The following is a 6,848-nucleotide window of genomic DNA, read 5'->3' as shown; positions in this document are numbered from 1 at the left end:
TATGCACCTAATTCAGTAAAATTATGAAGGTTACTCTGATTACAATGCATAAAATGCAAAATATTTTATTTTTTTATAGATTAGGTAGGCATAATTCACTCGGGCTTTTCAGTCTCAGTATTTAAGCTACATATAGAACTGCTGTAGTACACGTACTGTGTACATTCCTACAACAACATTTTCTTTACGTGCTATAAAAGCAGAAGTAAATATGCCTGCAACTCAGCCGCGCATCTGTGTTTCACTTATTTTTTGCGTGTTTTACTACATAAAGGTCACCAACTGTCTACCCTGAGTAATTACTGATAGCACATGCCTGGTTTCAGTGTTTCCCAAAGTAGGCGGTATTGCCCCCCCCCCCCCCCCCCGTGGGTGGATGATTTGAAAGTTCCTAGGAGGCATTGAAGAAAAGTGGGGCAATAATGGGGTAGCAATTCATGTAAAAACAACAAAATAATGGGTTCATTAGGTTAGGTTTTACTTGTGAAATACAGTTGCTTTGAATTTGCTTCAGAAAGATGTCAGTGTTTGTGATGGTTAGTTGGGAGGGGACACTAGGAATGTGGCCTGGGTATCAAGGGGGTGGCAGCCCAAAAATGTTTGGGAACCACTGATATATTTAGTGATTAGGTTTATTAAACACAATAATGTTAACCCTAAGAATTGATGTAAAACCCAATTGGTGAGCTGACAGAACTGTGAGTACACTGGACAAAATGCTGCCAGGCATTTTGTCCATCTTTACATTCTGATTTCAAATTCTGCTATGGTCGACTTTGTCTTTCATCTTTTCAGGATCAATAAAATAAGTACCAGTTGGTCATAGGGGTCGGTGTAATTGACTTAAAGCATCCTATGAAATTGCTGGCCTTGTGCTAAAATTTGAAACCATTGTTATTGAGTGAGAGAGCAGCACATGCCATCAAAATCATGCTGGGACACAAGTATATGAAACCCAATATAGCCAATATGTGCACGAAAGGTGATCTCATATCAAGATAAACAGTGCATCATCCACTAAAAAGATCCTTCACCAAAAAGCTTCTAACACAAATAGACAACTGCTACACAAGAATGTTAGGAACGGTTCTAAATGTTAGATGGGGAGCTACCCAAAGTGACTGAGAAGATTCAGCAGAGAAGAATGAGAATTCCTGGTCATTGTGTCAGGCTCCCAGAAGATCCTGTGTGTCAACTGGTCTAATGGCAATCAATTAAAGAAAATGCCTAACCTATGTGGACAGTGAAATGGCAAATGTTGATGAACTAAGAACATGCATGGGGCACTGTAATGGATGGCATGCTCACGTGAAATTAATGAAGCATCTGGGAGAATGGCCAAACTGAAATTGAAAGTTAAGGATGATGAGCGAAGCACCCATGTTTCCAGAGGTGAATTATTCAAACCCCAAAGAACTCCTTTCAAAACATGACCATGATTCCCCCACCCCACTACTTCTGCTTGTAATCAGAGATGCATATATCATTGGTCACTAAGGGATATGCTCAACTGGTTAAGATCAAGCAACTGACAAGCAAATTTATGGTAATGAGCTGAATATTTGCTGTAGCCCATCTTCTGGAACAAGGAAAAACTTTTACACCTTGACACTTCCAATCAGTTAAGATCAGAAGCCACGAGTGTATCGGATGCTGTTTCTTTTAGCACCAGCAGAATACTCAGTAACCTATGACATGTAGACAAAGGAGGGGAGTAGGAGAAGGAACAATAACTGTAGAGAGACCTGAAATGGGTAGTTGAGACATGAGGAGTAAAAGTGTAAATGTAGAGAGTACTTAAAAGCCTTGAGGACTTACATTTGCTTGAGTGACTTTGGAAGTGATAGGAGGTAGATGAGAGGCAAAGTATCAGAAGGGCCAAAATGATGAGAGGGTGGAAGTATGATGGGAAAAGGTAGGAACATTTGCAGGTGGAGTTAGTGGAGGAGTGACTTGGCAATAGCAGAGGTGAACAAAGATAAGTGTGGGTGAGGAAATAAAGGCACGAGTAGATGTTCAGTGGCAATAAAGCTGGCCCAGAGAAGTGTTTTATTAATTGTTATTATTAATACTCTTACATGCTCTATTATTTATCAAGGATGGTGTCTTGAGTTTGGTGACAATAGGTCTCTCTAAATCTCCAGAATCTTTCTTAAGATTCTTGCAGAATACATAGTTGTACTTTTCTGCAGGTCAACTCTATGAATCTAAATTCCAGTATCTTTCAGCCCCTTATGTAATGGTCTCAGTGTTGAACTTAATGCATCAATAACTATTGGAACAGTTGTCACCTTTGTCTTCTGCTTAGGTCCTGACATTTTTCAATTTTATCAATTTTTTTGATATCCTCTCTATTATCATATGGTGTTATAAAGTCTATGATCTTACACTATTTTTTCCCCTTATTTGCCCTCTACAATCAAACCTGGTTCCATTACTTCAATAACATAGTCAACTTTTATTGACAAATCCCATAAAATCTTGAAATTATCATTCACCACCACCACAGCCTTCAGCCCATGTTCTTACTGCTTTTCTGTTAGTTTGAATCCACATATTCACTTTATATCTGAATACTCTTTTACCAACTCAGTCAAACCTGCTATGCTTATACTCTTTTTGTGCAAGATTACTGCTATTATTATTATTACTATTTCTTTTTATCACAGGTTTTGTTGGAACTCCTGGAGTCTTGCATGCGTAGCTGGCTTGCTACCTGCGGCCTACGGTACCATGCTATCCATTCTTTTCAGCTATATAATACTTTCCTGATTATTATAGCCATGCCAACAAGGCAAACCATTTGTAACAGTTCTACTGGGCACTCTATTCCAATTTCCTTTATATTCCTCTTGATGCCTTCTGATACTGTCCCCAAGGACCCAACAATAATTGGCACTATCTTCACATTCTTCATTTTCCAATGCCAGAATATTTTGTATTTAAGAGTGTTGTATTTATCTATTTTTTCACCTTACTTCTTGAATATTCGTGGGTCAAAGGGGCATGTAACATTAACTATATAGTACATGTGGTGCATCTTGTTGATCCCACCAGGTCCAGTCTGTTATGCTCTAGCACCTGCTCCGTTGTGAACTGGGAACTCTTCATGTTCCTTTTGTAATTTTTCCTTTTTTCTTTGCTTTCAATACTAACTGCCACTAGCAAGGTTTCCTTACTTTGGGCTAGCTATCTCATTAAGCTCTTGAGTTCGATACACATGCAGTATTCCACACTTACCAGTCTTCAGCCTCCATTTGTTCTGTTCATGTATAGGTGATCAGTATCTGCACGTGGATAATGAGTTCCATGCATCATTAGAAGCTTTCTTGACTTCCTGACCATCTCCTTTAGTTCCTCCTCTGTCATTGCTGAAATTATGTTTCTGGTATCCAGCTTTGGGGCCAATATTTTTCTCACTTACCACAGGTACTCTCTTTTTGTATTTTTTTTTCATGCCATTGTGCTTAATTCCATCTACCTCAAGTATTCCCAGGTATTTATAGCTGGATTGAGGTTTAATTGCCTTCATCATTTCACCACTTGGAAACTCTATGCCTTCTGTCTTGACGAGCTTCCCTTGTCTCATCATCATAACACATTTTGAGAGCCCAAACACCATCTTAATATCATTGGAGAAAATCTGCACAGACTGGACTAGGCTATCCAGTTCTGCCTCAGTTTTTGTGAATAACTTCCAAGTCGTCCATGAATAGCTAGTGGCTCAGTTTTCCCTCACCACTTCCCAGATCATACCCCAACTTTGTTTTCTGTAGTGTTTCACTCAAGGGGATTATTCCCAGCACAAAGATTTCTTGATTTTCACCTCTCCCAATACTCAATTCCCTGCAGTTAATTCCATTCTCCACCATTTTGTACTGTTGTCATCATCATCACCACCATTATCATCATCAACATCATCATCATCATTCAGTAGTCTTATTTTTATCATGTGCTTTCACTGCACCACTGAGCTCAGCTCTGTGTGCTTTGGGTATGTGCTGTAGTTTGTTGTGGTGGTCTTATTTTCATTATATTGAAAGTGTTTTATGTTGGGTGTATGTGGTGCCTAGTAGAGCTATTTTCTGTATGTTATATATACTTGTAAGTCCTGGTGTTTTCGTTATGTATTCGTCTGAATGTTGTTGTTATTGTTATTATTATTATTATTATTATTTCTTTTGCAGACTTCCACTTATAACTTGGCTGGTGTGTATCTTGGGATTCTGATTTCGGTGGCGTCAGACAAATGAGAGATAAATCTTCTATTGGACTGGATGCCAATCTATAGCAGGTAATTATTTGCTTTTTGTGTGTTCACCTTATTAATCTCAGTCACTAGCATTATCTCCTCAACCCAATCTTTGTAATAGTACTGGCATCATACAATCTCTGTTGGTTTAGTGCAACTACAGAGAGTAACAAATAAAAAAATGAAGCTCAGCTAAATGTTGTATGTTCACACATGTAAAATGTTATGATAAATAATGAGTATTCACAATAAATTGCATATGGGTAATTTCATCATTATCATCATCATCATTTAGTGTCTGCTTTCCATGCTGGCATGGATTGAATGATTGAACGATTTGACTCTGAGATCTGGTAAGCCAGGAGGCTGCACCAGGCTCTGATTTGATTTGGCATGGTTTCTACAGCTGGATGCCCTTCCTAATGCCAACCACTCTGAGAGTGTAGTGGGTGCTTTTTATGTGCCACCAGCATGGGGGCGAGTCAGGTGGCATTGGCATTGACCATGCTCAAATGGTGCTTTTTACATGCCACCAGCATGGGAGCCAGTCAGGCAATACTGGCATCAAACACGCCTGAATGGTGCTTTTTACATGCCACTAGCACTGGCATCAGCGTAATAAATAAATTGGCAGTCTGTAATTACAATGACAAGGGTTCCAGTCGATCCAATCAATGGAACAGCCTGCACATGAAATTAAAGCAAGTGGCTGAGCACACCACAGACATGGCCTTTTGAAATACAGGTACAACTCATTTTTGCAAGCTTAGTGGACTGGAGCAATGTGAAATAAAGTAACTTGCTCAAGGACACGGTGTACCGCCAGGAATTGAACTCAACATCATTTAAAGTCCGTCTTTCATTCTAGCATAGGTGAGACAGTTTGACACGAGCCAGCCTGGTAGAAGCCTGCACCAGAGTTTTGTGACTGTTTTGGCAGGATTTTTACAGCTGGATCCCTTTCCTAGCACCAACCACTCAGCAGAGTGAACTTAGTGCTTTTTTACGTGGCACAAGCACAGGTGAGGTCAGTTTGGGCAAGTTTTTACAGCTGGATGTCCTTCCAAATGTCAACCAATTTACAGTGTGTACTGGGTGCTTTTAAATGGCACCTGCACCAACAGGGTCGCCAAGTATTTGCAAGACAAAAAACAAAATAACCTTCAAGAGGGGAGGGGGCATTGGAGGAGGTGATCTTGTATCAGATGATGAAAGGTTATAATGGGACAAAGAGACAGAAACTGGTGTCTTGTTGTTGCAGATGAAGTACAAGGTTACCCAGCTGGAGAGAAAGAGAGAGAGAGAGAGAAAGAAAGAGGGAGAGAGAGAGAGAGAGAAAGAAAGAGAGAGAGAGAGAGAGAGAAAGAAAGAGGGAGAGAGAAAGAGGGAGAGAGAGAGAGAGAGAAAGAAAGAGAGAGAGAGAGAGAGAAAGAAAGAGGGAGAGAGAAAGAGGGAGAGAGAGAGAGAGAGAGAGAGAGAGAGAGAGAGAGGAATATATAACCAGAAGAAAGAATACTAGACATAACAATATATATACAAGAAGTGATTTCTTTATTGGTTCCTTTTGTCACTGTTCACTTTGTTTCTTTCAGGTAACAGGAAGACAAATGGATGGAGATGGGATGAGGTGGATTTAGTCAAAGGCTTTGGGAACTCATTGTGTTATTTCCTTTTCATTGGTCAATTTTGATTAGACAATAATGTTTAGGATGCAGAATTGGGCATGTAGCCACATAAGCTAGCTCGTTCTTTATATTGCAGGGTCTCTCAATTTACTCGACACTTGTGCACATTAACCCATTAAATCCCACTGTCCTATAAATAGGACACTAAATGAGAACATTAAATATGCTATATCACATTGTCTCAGTGTCCTCTTTATAGGACACTGAGTATTTCAATTTCTACTTGAAGTAAAGGAGTTTTAATAATTATTTTTTTCATTTTAAGCTATTTTTCAATCATCTGTAAAAATTTAAAAGGAATATTCACAAGTTTCAGTAGTCTGGGACTTAATGGGTTAAAGGAGAATTGCTACTATATGAGTATTAGAACTCAAGAGTGGTCAGGTATGCAATAGAAGTCTTTCTACTATAAGCACAAGAGCTGAGATTTTGGGGAAGGAGGTTAGTTGATTATATTGACCCCATTGCTTGACTGGTGGTTATTTCGTCAACCCGGAAAGATGAAGAAAATTGTCTTGCATGATAATAATTGATTCTGCCAGTTTATTTCCCTTGGGTGTAGATATATCATCATCACCGTAACTGTGGCCTATGCCAGTGGAACACAACCAGCCCATTTAAGAGCACTCTTCAATCATTGGACAATAAACTGCGCTTGTGAAGACCTGTTGAGGCAAGTGAAGTCATTGTCATGGCCGATGACAGTACCACCTGATTGGCACCCATGCCAGTGGTATGTAAAAAGTACCATTTGAGAGTTGTCAATGCCAGTGCCGCCTGACTGGCCCTTATGCTGGTGGCATGTAAAAAGCACCATTCAAGCATGGCCAATGCTAGTGCTGCCCAACTAGACCTCCTGCTGGTGGCACATAAAAAGCTCCCACTACACTCTCAGATTGGTTGGTGTTAGG

At 39.7% G+C, this 6,848-nt stretch overlaps 1 protein-coding gene across 3 annotated transcripts in view; it reads left to right on the top strand.

Moving 5' to 3' along the window:
* Nucleotides 1-6,848, top strand: part of LOC115225054 — a 440,194-nt gene that overhangs the window by 1,886 nt on the left and 431,460 nt on the right. For all 3 annotated transcript variants that reach the window (XM_036514746.1, XM_036514743.1, XM_029795979.2), the window contains exon 2: nucleotides 4,188-4,294. The gene's annotated coding sequence lies outside the window, so the exon portion shown is untranslated. The remainder of the gene's footprint in view (nucleotides 1-4,187; nucleotides 4,295-6,848) is intronic.

Source organism: Octopus sinensis, linkage group LG2 (assembly GCF_006345805.1).
Source record: "Octopus sinensis linkage group LG2, ASM634580v1, whole genome shotgun sequence".
Classification (NCBI taxonomy): domain Eukaryota; kingdom Metazoa; phylum Mollusca; class Cephalopoda; order Octopoda; family Octopodidae; genus Octopus; species Octopus sinensis.
Note: the sequence above shows the minus strand (reverse complement) of the source record. Positions and strands in the feature narration are given on the sequence as shown.